General features: G+C 45.4%; 1 pseudogene; it reads right to left on the bottom strand.

Annotated features, from left to right (window-relative positions):
- Positions 1–878: 878 nt before the first annotated feature.
- LOC139364026 (non-histone chromosomal protein HMG-14 pseudogene) lies at positions 879–13,376 on the bottom strand (annotated as a pseudogene).
- Between the last annotated feature and the right edge of the window lie 715 nt (positions 13,377–14,091).

The following is a 14,091-nucleotide window of genomic DNA, read 5'->3' as shown; positions in this document are numbered from 1 at the left end:
TTATTTCACTTAGCAGCATAATATCCTCCAGACTCATCCATGGTTGCTGCAAATGCAATATTTCCTTCTTTTTAAAGGCTGGATAGTATTCCAGCATGCATATATACCACATTTTCTTTATCTGTTTATCTATTGATGGACACTTAGCTTGAGTCATGTCTTGGCAGTTGTGGCTATGTGCTGCCATCAACACAGGCATGCAGCTATTCGAGATTGAGATTTCACAGGAATATGAATTTTAACAAACACACCCGGTGATTCTGATACATGCCAAGGTTTAAGAAGCATGATGGGGCTGGGCACGGTGGCTCACGCCTGTAATCCCAGGACTTTGGAAGGCCAAGGCAGGCGGATCACAAGGTCAGGAGATCGACACCATCCTGACTAACATGGTGAAACCCCATCTCTACTAAAAATACAAAAAATTAGCCGGCCGTGGTGGCGGGTGCCTGTAGTCCCAGCTACTCGGGAGGCTGAGGCAGGAGAATAGCGCGAACCCAGGAGGCGGAGCTTGCAGTGAGCCAAGATCGCGCCACTGCCCTCCAGGCTGGGCGATAGAGTGAGACTCCATCTCAAAAAAAAAAAAAAAAAAAAAAAAAAGAGGGGGTAGGGAACCCTACCCAAAAGAGTGGTGGAGACCCTATAACCTTGGTGGAAATGGGAGCCTGTTGCGAAGATTAAACTGCAACTGGGCTTCCAGAGAATCACGAAATAAATGTTGACTTTGTTTTTAATCTTCCAAACCCCAGTTAAATTCAACAAAACCGATTGAGAGTAAAAACGGGTGTCACAGAAAAGACCCTCATCTAAGCAGGCTCTTGAGCCAGAAGCAGGAACAAGGAGGCTGTAGGGCAGCTGTCTGGGTAGGGAAAAACGTGTTACTCATCCCCTGCTGTGGGGACACCAAAGCTCTGCAGATCAACTGTCCCAGCCTCATCTGAGGAGAGGAGCAAGGGTGCGGGACTCAGGTGGGAGGGCCCAGGGACCCCTGCCTCAACAGCACAGTGGGGTGAACCTGAGGGACAGACTAGCCCTTTGCTCCCCTGCAGCAGGCCGCTAATGAAGTTTTCTGAACCAGTTTACTGGGCCGCAGATATTGTCATCCATGGAGAGCTCGAATTGTCAGAATCACCAAAGATTCTAAAACACAGATGGTGGTGGTTCGGTGGGCTCCACCGGACTCCTCCTCTTCTGACGCTCAGAGGCAAAGGTCCTTCTCCTGATTTCAGGAAAGGGGGCAAGAGCGGCCACAAGGAAATCATGTGAGCAGGGAGAGAATCATGGCAGTTCGGGGTGAGAACACTGACTCCTGCGGATTAGAGGGCCACGTGATGGTAATGGCCAGCCTTAGGGCTGGTGGGCAAGGGTCTGTGGTGGGGTGGACCCCACCTGGGCTTGCATGCTGACCCCGAGAGGCAGCAAGAGAAAGCAGAAGTAGTTTTCTGCCTGCAGTGGAGGATCAGGTAGTGCCTTTCCCTGCTGCTTCCTTCTTGGGGCCCTGAGATCCTATTCTCCCTGCAAGGAAACAAAAAGGCAATTAAATGAGTGGGACTAGAAAAGACTGACAGGAGCCCGGATGCGATGGCTCACACCTGTAATCCTGGCACTTTGGGAGGCAAAGGCAGGTAGATCACCTGAGGTCAGGAGTTCGAGACCAGTCTAGCCAACATGGTGAAACCCCGTCTCTACTAAAAATACAAAAACTAGCCGGGCGTGGTGGCGAGTGCCTGTAAGCCCAGCTACTTGGGAGGCTGAGGCAGGAGAATCACTTGAACCCAGAAGGCAGAGGTTTCAGTGAGCTGAGATCACACCACTGCGCTCCAGCCTGGACCACAGAGTGAGACTCCATCTCGAAGAAAGAAAAGACTGACAGAGAAACAAATGGGAAAACACAGAGGAAGAAAGTCTATACTAAGCAAGAGCCACAGAGAAAATAAGAGTAGAAACGGGAGTGGGGGTAAAGAAAAGGGAGATGTGAGCAGATACAGGGAAAAGGAGAAGAGGACAAGTCCACTTTAGAAAGAGCAAGAAAGCTGGTCAGAGCCAGAGCACTGTCTCGGCTTCTGAATCATGTGGCCTGTCCATGGGCTCTCTGACCCAGCAGGGCCTTCCCTGGGGCCAGGCAGGCTGAAAGCAGGCCCGTGGTCTTCCCCAGAAGGTGAAAGCTTTAGACATGGGGACAAGAAGACAAGGAGAGGAAGCCATTGGAGCAGCAGAGAAGGGGGTGGAGGAAGGTTATCCTCCCTCATGATGGGGAACACGCAGTGGACAATGGGGATAACAGCACCCACTCTAAGGTTATTGAGAATAAAACAAGACAAGGCCTGTGCAGTAGCTACCTCAGCAGCATCCCCCAAGGACTGTTCTGAGAACAGTGATGACAGCCTGCACCATCCAGGGGATCGTGGGGACAGTATGGAGTTGATCCCAGAAGCATATAAGGGGCAGTCAAGATTCACTAGCTGTAGAAAGAAGAGCAGAAAGAGGCCAGGGGTGGTGGCTCATGCCTGTAATCCCAGCACTTTGGGAGGCTGAGGTGGGTGAATCACCTGAGGTCAGGAGTTGGAGACCAGCCTGGCCAACATAGTGAAACCTCGTCTCTACTAAAAACACAAAAATTTGCCAGGTGTGGCACACCTATAATCCCAGTTTCTCAGGAGGCTGAGGCAGGAGAATCACTTGAACTCAGGAGGTGGAATTTGCAGTGAGCCAAGATCACACCACTGCACTCCAGCCTGGGTGACAGAGCAAGACTCCATCTCAAAAAAAAAAAAAAAAAAAAGAAAAGAAAAGAAAAGAAAAGAAAAGAAAAGAAAAGAAAGAAGAGCCAGGCGCGGTGGCTCACGCCTGTAATCCCAGCACTTTGGGAGGCCGAGGCGGGCGGATCACAAGGTCAGGAGATCCAGACCATGGTGAAACCCCGTCTCTACTAAAAATAGAAAAAATTAGCTGGGCGCAGTGGCGGGCGCCTGTAGTCCCAGCTACTGGGGAGGCTGAGGCAGGAGAATGGCGTGAACCCGGGAGGCGGAGCTTGCAGTGAGCCGAGATAGCGCCACTGCACTCCAGCCTGCGCGACAGAGCAAGACTCCTTCTCAAAAAAAAAAAAAAAAAAAAAGGGCCGGGCGCGGTGGCTCAAGCCTGTAATCCCAGCACTTTGGGAGGCCGAGGCGGGCGGATCACAAGGTCGGGAGATCGAGACCACAGTGAAACCCCGTCTCTACTAAAAATACAAAAAATTAGCCGGGCGCGGTGGCGGGCGCCTGTAGTCCCAGCTACTCAGGAGGCTGAGGCAGGAGAATGGCGGGAACCCGGGAGGCGGAGCTTGCAGTGAGCCGAGATCGCGCCACTGCACTCCAGCCTGGGCAACAGCGTGAGACTCCGTCTCAAAAAAAAACAAAAAAAAAAAAAAAAAAAAGAAGAGCAGAAGGAAGACCCAGAGTCTGTTCCTGGATTTCTGTTTTGGGTAACTAGTGGGTGATCATGACAGGGAATAAAGGAAATGTGGATTCTGGGGAGGAAATCAGTTGTTTCATATTATTAACATTTATATCTGGGCAGAAAAGTATAATGGGCCAATAAACATGAACATGTGCTCCTCCTCACCAGTAACTAAAGAATGAAAATGAAAACAAAATCCTTATTTATCGGAATGGGATACAAAATTGAAAATATCCAGTACTGGCAAGGATACAACAGGCATTCTCATACATAGTTGATGGAAGTATAATGTATAAAACCATTTTGGGGAACAATTTGGAAAGATTTATCTAAAATGTTAATTGTGCTTTCTGTTTGATCCCATCATTCCCCTTTAAGGAATTTATTCTAGAGCTTCCGAAGTTAAAAGCACAAGGCTATTCCCTGAAGCTTGTTTGTATTAGCAAGAACACCTCAATTCCTCCACGATCCAACCGTGTGATCTTGGGCAAATTACTTTCCCTGCCTGTGCATCACTTTCCCCACTTGTAAAATTGGCGCACACACACACAAATAGCACTTAGATCATTCATTTGTTAGGATTAAATGAGGAAATGCAAGACAAGCACTTAGCATGGAGCCTGAGCTGTGATCGGCGCCCAGCTAAGGTTAGCATTCCTATTCCTCTTGCTAGCAGCAGGGGTTCCTGATGGTGCATTAGTGGAGGGACTCTTAGGGAGGAGGGAATAGCTGGGCTTTGGGGGAGCACTGCTGCATGAAGCTGAAAGCCCAGAGCAGACGGGAGAGAAGATGAGTCTGCTTCTAAAGTGCCCACTTCAATCACAGCAGGGAAGGAAGCAGGAGATTCAGAGACAGTCTGGAGAGATGTGTAACAACAGTAGATGAAAAGGAGAGGTAGCTGGGATTCTTTGTTTTTTGATTGGGGAAATCTATAAACCAATGAGCCTCAAGGTTCCTGCGGAAAAGTCGCCAGCCTGGCCCAGCCCCAGAGTCTGGGGGTGGATTATTTAGCGCCCCCTTGCTGCAGAAGTGCACCTGGGCTTCCAGAACAAGCAGGGGTGAGGAGTGAGGGTGACAAAAGAATGGCTGGTCTGGAGCTTTGTGGCCTCACAGTGCTGGGAACCCAGTTCAATCGTTCTAGGATGACTTTGGGAGCACACAGTGCCTTGGTCTCCTCGGTAGGAACGGGTCTGTGGCGTCATGAACCTGACTTTGTTCTCAGCAGCTGTGTCACATGGGATAATCCGTTGTCTGTACTTGAATTGGGTGGGCACAGCTCTTTTGCATTCTATCTGCCCACTTTTCTTACTGTCACTGCTCATGGGCTCAGAACTGCAAAGATGTTCTGGGCCTGAGCATCTCTTCCCCTCGATCCCACCAAACCTCCATGCTGTGTAGGGAATCTGGAACAGAGTTGAAGGAGTAAGCAGACAAGTGCATTTTGTGTGCTTACAAATAGCTCTTGAAATTTCACCCTTAGAGAGTCCTATGTTTTGGGATTCCGCAAGTATTCCTGACAAGTATGTTAACATTCATCAATTCACATCTGTGTGCAAATACATGTAATCCTACTGAATTTCCCTTGGAGCCGTGATTGGTTTAGAAAGACAGAGGTTTCATGAGGTGGATGGAGAAGAAGAGGGCAACTTCAGAACTCATGCCATTCACCAGAGGAAGGCAGGACTCAGTTTCATGATGAGGTAGGGGTTCTCTTTTTCTTTTCTTTTCTTTTTTTTTTTTTTTTTTGAGATGGAGTTTCACTCTTGTCGCCCAGGATGAAGTGCAGTGGCTCCATCTGGGCGCACTGCAACCTCCGCCTCCTGGGTTCAAGCAATTCTCATGCCTCAACCTCCCAATTAGCTGGGATTACAGGCACCCTTCGGCTAATTTTTGTATTTCTAATAGAGACGGGGTTTCACCATGTTGGCCAGGCTGGTCTCAAACTCCTGACTTCAGGTGATCTGCCCGCCCCAGCCTCCCAAAGTGGTGTGAGCCACTGTGCCCGGCCCTCTGACTCTTGAAAAGCCCTGGAACCTGGAGCAGGAGAGAGAGTCTCCAAAATAAACCTGACCAGCTCTACAGGGTGGTGGAATTCTAGTAGAATGCAGAGATCATATGGCTAGGTATGGAAGATCTGCATTCCTGTCTTTGCAACTTAATAGTTCCATGGACCCAATTCCCCATAGCTAATCTCTCTTCCCTAGGTTATAAAGGAGTTGGTCATGCCTGCCCCAGAATTTGTTTGAATGTGACTGTGTTTTGAAAAATATTCCCACTGCCACCTAAGCTCAAGCACATTTTTTATCATTACTATTGGAAACATCCCACGAGGGCTGGCCTCAGGCAGGTCAATGTGGGAGCATGTTCTGGACGGCTGAGGCCGGCTGGCTGGCAGCCTTGGCTTCAGGTCTCTCAGAGTCACTCACAGAAGCACTGAAATGACCCACTCATCTTTGTTGAGATCTAAACCTTAAACAGAACAAGTCTAATTGACAGCAAGCTTCCTTCAAGGAGTTTCAATGAACAATTCAGGGCCTGCTCATGCTGGGATAAGATGGACAAAGAACTCTGGGTTTGTGCTTCTGCCCTGGGGAGTGCCTCTGCCAGGGCAGGCAGCCAGGGCCTGTGCCTAGGTCTCTCTACTAAACTTCTTTCTCTTGGGCTGGGCCACAGAGCCCTGATTCACCCCACAGCAGCTCCCAGCCCTGCCAAGAAAGTGTGGGATGGGGCCTGCACTGAGTGCAGAGTGAAGCAGGTGCCCAGTGGGCACAATGTTGTGTGTGCAATAAAGAAATTGTATAGGACTGCCCCTGCTCATGTGGATGGGAGAGAAGATGTAGGCACACAGTGGGGGCAATGCCCACTAGCATTTCATAAGTGCAGTGGTGGTAGGGGTGGGAAGAGCCCTGACCCCAAGTTAGACATGAGTTCAAGTCCTTATTCTGCCACCTTCAACCTTTCTCAGTCTCAGTTTCCTCGTCTGTAAAAGCAAGGATGAGACTACCAGAGCTCTCTGGCCCATGGTTGTTGTGAAGCGTTCTTGGTATTATGACGCACTGTACAAAAAACCTGTCATTATTAATGATGCATTATCAGCATTAATGATACATTGCTAATGATTCAAGTGCTGGAGGGACCACAGTAGAGGTGATGAGATTTGTGTGGCAGTTTGATGATCATGAAGCCTATTGGTAAATGTTATGAAGATTTTTAGATACAAACGACTGCTTGGCTTTACTTCTTATCATAGAAGTCAGAGCTAGGAAAAGAGAGATTAATCATCTAATTCTAGCACCTTATTTTACAGACAAGCCGACAGAGGTAGAGCCTAGAGACGCCATTTGATTTCTGTTTGCTTTATGACATGCTTCTGGCACAGACTAGATGCCCAATGCTTGTGCTCAGTACTAGTTGTTGTTGTTGTTGTTTTGGAGACAGAGTCTCACTCTGGCTGGAGTGCAGTGGTACAATCTGGGCTCACTGTAACTTCTACCTCCCAGGTTCAAGCAATTCTTGTGCCTCAGCCTCCCGAGTAGCTGGGATTAGAGGCACGTGTCACCACACCCAGCTAATTTTTGTATTTTTAGTAGAGACAGGGTTTTACCATGCTGCTCTCAGTCTGATCTCGAACTCCTGGGCTCAGGCAATCCGCCCCCCTCGGCCTCCCAAAGCACTAGGATTACAGGCACGAACAACTGCGCTTGGCCATTGTGCTTAGTACTTAATGAGACAGAACTGAATTAATTCCCCCACCTAAGGCTTAGTGAGTGCAGGACTGGGACTCTATGACACTACATGGTGAGATGGAAGGAGAAAAAAATAGGACCTGAGATCGACGTGCACATGCACTTTTTCAACAGTCCTCAAAGCATCTGAAATACTTGAAGTACCTTTTAGATAACATAATTCAACTGCATTATTCTATAAGTAATAAAATGATATAATTATGTCTATGTGTACATACATAGTTTTTGGCAAGGGGAGGTGATGAGGAAAGAGTAAAGTGATCGTAATTCCTGCTGGTTACGCATCCTGAACTGTAAATTTTCATGTATTTTAGTTTAGAGGTAACTCCTTCTCTTGCTGTTGAAAAAAAATCCTCAATTTAAAATTAAATAGTTTCTTATAAATATGATATACACACACAGGTACATACATATATACATTTGTATGTATGTATCTATCTAGTCTACATATAATTTGCTTTCTTTTAAACTACAAAAAACTGTCCTTCCTAGCTGCATAATTAACACTGAGTTTTACCGCAGTGCTTCAACATCCTTGGCCTGGCTACTTCCTCAAATGACCTAGATCTGTTTTGATCTCTGGATAGGGATAGCATGCTGCCTAGGGAAGATTCTGTATTAGAAATTATTCAGGAGGTCTGGCTGCTTGTCAAAAGTCTTCTGCTCTTTACTACGGACCTTGGTTTTCTCCTTGGGGTTGGGGCAGGCGGGGAACACGTGAACTAGTGTTACTTTACAAACATGTATGTAATCGGGCTTATGATTTGACAGCAACTTTCTAAGTGCTTGCAAATATGAACTTATTTAATCCTCATAACCACCCCATGAGTTGCCATTATTACCCCTTATTTAATAGATGAGGCTAAATAATTTATTTAAATTCTGCAATAATTTAGGAACCCTTGGAAAAACCCTCTGCTAAAACTAACACCACTCTTTTTTCTTTCTTTCTTTTTTCTTGGTGTAGTTGGCAGGATTTAATACCACTCTTCAATGAAAAAGGAAACTTATCTGATGGCTCTTTCTAGTAGTAGATACTCTTAACTTTGGTGGGGGGTCATATACCCCTTGAAGAATTAGATGAGGCTAGGCGTGGCAGCTCACGTCTGTAATTCCAGCACTTTGGGAGGCAGAGGAGGGAGGATCACATGAGGTCAGGAGTTTGAGACCAACCCGGCCAATATGGTGAAACCCCCATCTCTACTCAAAATACAAAAATTAGCCAGGTGTGGTAGCGGGCACCTGTAATCCCAGCTACTTGGGAAGCTGGGGCAGGAGAATCACTTGAACCTGGGAGGCAGAAGTTGCAGTGAGCCGAGATCATGCCATTGCACTCCAGCCTGGAAGACAAGAGGGAAAGTTGTCTCAAAAAAAAAAAAAAAAAAAAAAAAGAATCTGATGAAAGTTTTAGATCCCTTACTTGGAAAATACACCTTCATTGACAAATTAATTTGTATCCCAAAGTCATCTGTAGAATCCAAATGAGAAACAGTTATTATAGTAGAGGAATGCATCAGCACCCTCTGGGAGGAATTACAGCTTCTCTCCATGTGAACTCCAAACCATAGAGAGGGAGAGATTCTGGAATCTGCCTTATGCTCTGGGTGCGACATGCCCCTTCTTTTTCAATTATTCTAGATTAGAAATCATCTGGACAAACGAATAGCCATAGTGGTTATGAAAGGTGAGATTCTTGAGTACTTTCACATTCTGCATTATATATTTCTGCAAATATTTTCCTGTAAGCATGTATTACTATTATAATCAGACACAACATAAAGAAGAAAGCCAAAGTCTGCAATACAGACAATCATAGATTTGCAAAATTTTGTGCATACAAGGAAATTCACTGCTGTTTTGCTTGCAGTTCTCCTACATGGCCTCAGTAGAGGAGAGGCTAACTCAACTATGGTGCCTCCTTCACTGGATTGCTGTGTGGCTGCTAAAACACCTGCAGGGTACCTGTGAATGTGCCGAGAGAGCCTCAGATACATTGTTAGGAGAATAAGGCAAGATGTAAAATGGTGTAGAGGGTACTACAATTTTGTGGAGGGAAGAAAAAGGAATATTAGTTGATGCATCGAATACCTTTAGGAGGACCAGAAAAACCTGGCAAGAGTGATTGTCTCTAGAAGGTCTGAGCAGTAAGGGAGGCTTGCTGTTCACTCTGTACCCTTTCATACCTTTGAAATTTGTTCAATTTATGAATTACCTATTCAATAAATAGATAAAAATTTGTAAAAAGAAAGAGACTTTAAATGTCTTTGAGCTTCATCTCCCTGTTATCTAAGAGTTTTCTTCCTACCATAGAACCCTGCGTAGTCTGTCCTTTTTGCCTGGAGCACCCTTCTATACCCCAACCCAGCCTGCGGATCTCAGCTCAGTTGAGGGTTTCTCATCAAGGATATCTCCGGCCTCCTGTGATAGGTCAAACACCCTTTTATCTGCTCTTGTAACATCCAATGGGCCTTTCCATCAAACACTTTCCCAGTTGCAGTTTTACATACACTCCTGTGATTGTTCGATTCATGTTTGTCTCTCCCCAGGAGGTATAAGCTACATGAGAGAAGGGTCTTTGATTTTGCTCACCACTATATCCATAAAATTTGGAACACACGAATGTACTTGGTGCACTGGTATGGAGTAGGGTAAATAGTGAATGAATAGGGGGGTATACGTGCCAGTCACCACCTCTACTACTGGTCATCAGGCCTGTTCTTATTTATTATTAAAAAATTAATTTAAAAAATTTTATCTATTTATTTATTTATTTTGAGACCACGTTATGAAACTGGCTAATTTTTATTTTTTGTTTCTTTTTTGTTTGTTTGTTTGTTTGTTTCAGATGGAGTCTTGCTCTGTCTCCCAGGCTGGAGTGCAGTGACGTGATCTCAGCTCACCGCAACCTCCGCCTCCTGGGTTCAAGCAATTCTCCTGCCTCAGCCTCCCAAATAGCTGGGATTACAGACACATGCCACCATGCCCAGCTTATTTTTATATTTTCAGTTGAGACAGGGTTTTGCTATGTTGCCCAGGCTGATGTCAAACTCCTGGGCTCAAGTGGTCCACCTACCTCAGCCTCCCAAGGCGTGAGCCACTGCGCCAGACCAGCCTGCTCTTTTTCTTTTTTTAGAGACAGAGTCTCTTGCTAGGCTGGAGTGCGGTAGCGTGATCTTGGCTCACTGCAGCGTCAAACTCCTGGGCTCAACTGATCCTCCCACCTCTGCCCCTCAAAGTGCTGGGGTCTCAGGCATGAGCCACAGTGCCAAGCCAGGCCTGTTGTTAAACATCTGAGAAGCAGGATCTCACAACTCCCTCGAGCTGTCCATTGCACCTTTAAATTCCTCTCACTGTTGTTAATTTCAGCTCATACTGAGCTAAACTGAGTCTTTGTGGCTTTCACCCACTGGATTTAATTCCACCTCAGTAACACAGAGAGCAGGACTAATCCTTTTTCATATGATTGCTTTTAAAATATTTGAGCATATAGAGTTTCCTTTTTACCTAACTATGAATCTTACATTCTTTCTGCCACTACTAACTGACTGAAAGCCATTACTAACTCTCCTTGAGAGTGGGGAAGGTGTCACCTACATTTCTGTTATCTGTAGCCCTCAGCTCTGGGTTTGGCTTAGTATATGTTGTTTGGATAGAATCATTTTTTATATGGCATCTTTTGAATTACTTACCCTGAACATGTTCCACTTTGCTTCTTAAAATATTGGCCAAAATGCTGGACAAATATCATAACTTCAGTCTCCCCAGTGCACCTTATTTCCATTGTCCGTAACTCTAGTAATGCCAGCTAAGATCCCATGAGCTTTGGGGGCAGCCACTGATGACACATAGTCAGCCTTGTTCATGCTGCTCTCCTTCTTTCTGTTGTTCAGAGCTCCTGTTTCTACCCTAGAGCATTACTGTATGTTGGCCCTTATGTATAAAAATCCTGCACTTGACTGCTCCCAGGCTCATTAGAATGGCTAATGTTACAATGTTGACTTGTTTTTCAGACTCTCCAAAGCCAGACCAACAGCTTCATGAAATACCGTGAGTTCCACACCAAGAATGACATCACCTTTAAAAAAAATAGGTCCACTTGGACCTACATGCCACAGCAAATACTATTTGGGGCTGACCCACAATGGTTCCCTCTACAACACCTTTACTCAGTGAGTATCTCCAGAGACGAAAGGAAAACTTGAAGGTTTGAGCTTCAAGTGAGAGTTTTTTTAAAGGCCCAGCCTCTTTACTCATCAACCCTGCTGCTCAGAACTCTGATGAGACCCATTCTCGAGAGCTCTCATAATGCTGAATCTAAGCTCTCAGCATCAGATGACTCCTGGGTAATGTGAGCACGGGCACATCATTGCTAATGTGCGCAGTGCTTGGCAGAACGCCACAAGGCCGATATGTCGAGTGTAGCTTCTCAGTCTCTTAGCCAAGATCAACCGCAGAACCAGTCAATCTCCAACATCGTAATAACTCCTCTGTGGGGAACATGGGGAACATAGCCTGACCTGGTAAGGGGACAGATGCAGTGATTTAGTTTCTTTTTCCCATATTCAGCTTTCATGAGCCATATGACAAATGAGCAGAGGATCAGAGCATGCTGGGAACTAATGAACCAGAGGGAAAAATTCATTTAATGACTTAAGTGTGTTTTATCTAATGTGAAATGTAGGTCAATTCACTATAAATTTATTCATAGGGATTATTTGTCCTTAGCCTGATTACATGACATGTGCTGCAAGATTCAGCCCTGTGAAAAACAGAACAGGCCCTGCCTGTCTGTGTCCATCCTTACCTTCCCCCAGCATCCCTTCCCCTCACACACACACACAGGGTGGCAGGAATCTAGCAACATCCATCAGTGCTTGTCTCAACAGATAAGACTGATTTCAAACTATTCAAAACACTGATTTGGGACTGTTCATTTTATTTTTTCAGACGGGGTCTCATTCTGTCTCTCAGGCTGCAGTGCAGTGGCACAGTCATAGTTCACTGCAGCCTCAACCTCCTGGGCTCAAGAGATCCTCCCACCTCAGCCTCCCAATAGCTGAGACTACAGGTGCACCCCACTACACCTAGCTAATTTTATTTTTTTCTTTCATAATTGAGATTTTATTGATTGAGGATCAGTACAGACAATTCTTAACATACGCAACAAAAATCTAAAAAGCCATGAATTGTAATTCATTTTTAAAGTTATTCCAGTGACTTCCCAGCTTGAAATTCCGAAGCAAATTTTCCTTAAGAGGCTATCAGGTACCAGTATCTTCACATGTTGATAACCTGTTACATACATCCCACCAATTCACAATTGGAATAGCGTGTACACTACATATTCAAATTTTTAATCTTTCACAGTACAGTAACAAAGTTATTAGGAAATCAGGACTACCACAACCAAAGTTGCAGATTGCACATAATTCTCACAGGGAGAGCCGTAAAAAAAGAGTGGTTTTCTTTAGGAAGCAATTCTACTAAAAAACAACATGGGAATAGAAGTAATTTAAAATGTTCAAGACATTAAATGCAGGACTGACTACATATTGCCATTTAATATGCTTTGTATTATAGGATATGAAAACTAACCCCCCATCTATGGAAAGTTAAGCTGACACCAGAGACAGTCAAAGCTTCCCATAATTCAATATCCCACACTATTTTCTGGTTGTACCAAAAAATTAACAACCAGCAAATGATTTCACCTCTTAAAAAAAAAACATTTACACTTAAAAAATGGGATGAGATGGGATTCCCTCCTTCTCAAAAATGTTTCTAGAGCTACTAAAAAGCTTGTATTTACAAAATAGTTGATAAAAATATTCCTCTGGATTGTACCAGAAGGGAGACAGAGACCACTGATAAGACATGGTGTATGGTGTTCATCAGACTCGGCTTCCTTCTCTCCTGCTTCATCAGGGAGGCTGGACTCTCCTCAGTTTTCGTTTCACTGTTTTCTGCAGGTAAATCTTCTTTAGTTTCTTGGTTAGCCACTTCAGCCTGTTTTCCCTTTGCTCCCGTTTTCCCTTTTGTTTGCATTTTTTTATCTGAAGATTTCTCCTTCGCTGCTGCCTTTTTTGGCTTCGCTTCCACTTTTGCAGGAGGTTTAGCTGACAACCGCGCTGATCTCCTCTTGGGCTCTTCCTTGGCAGCCCCGTAGGTGGAGCTGACCTTCCTCTTGGGCATCCTGGTGGCGAGGAGGGCACGTGCCGTGCCAGATGCCTGCGGGCCGTGGCGCACCAAGAGCCTTCTCGAAGCTGGGCTGCCTGTCCGCTGCCACTTCTCCCTCCGCCCGAGCTGCTGAGACCCACAGCAACGGTGGTGGGAGAACAGAATGGAACTGGATCGGGAGCTCGCCTCCTAATTTTCTAATTTTTGTAAAGATGGGGTTTTGCCATGTTGTCCAGGCTGGTCTCAAACTCCTGGGCTCAAGCTATCCTCTTGCCTTGGCCTCCCAAAGTGCTGGGATTGTAGGCTTGAATAACCATGCCCGTTTTATTACATTTTTGGAAACACTTGGAAAAATCTAAAGGCTGGACACCTACACAGAAATTCAGATGTATTGCTGAGTAGAGTCCAAAAGAAAAATTAGACAAGAAGGAGAGAATTTCATCACTCTGTTGGTCCAGCCAGGTATGTGTCACCAGAGAGACAAATTTATCAAACTCAACAACCAGGGAATGAGTCTTGGGTGGTTTGGCTAGCAATGGTTTCTCAACTCTAAGAAACCCAAGATAACAATCTTAGGGTACTTGTCATCACCGTCATTGTTGTTATTATTTTTTAAAATGCAAATTAGTAACTGAACAGGTCAGCTTGCATTCATGTCCCGTTAGCTTCCTTAGCTTCATTACCTCTTAGAATAAAAAAGAATGTTCAGTCCTTGGTCCTAAAAGATAGG

This window comes from Macaca nemestrina, chromosome 7, assembly GCF_043159975.1.
Source record: "Macaca nemestrina isolate mMacNem1 chromosome 7, mMacNem.hap1, whole genome shotgun sequence".
In the NCBI taxonomy this organism is placed as follows: domain Eukaryota; kingdom Metazoa; phylum Chordata; class Mammalia; order Primates; family Cercopithecidae; genus Macaca; species Macaca nemestrina.
Note: the sequence above shows the minus strand (reverse complement) of the source record. Positions and strands in the feature narration are given on the sequence as shown.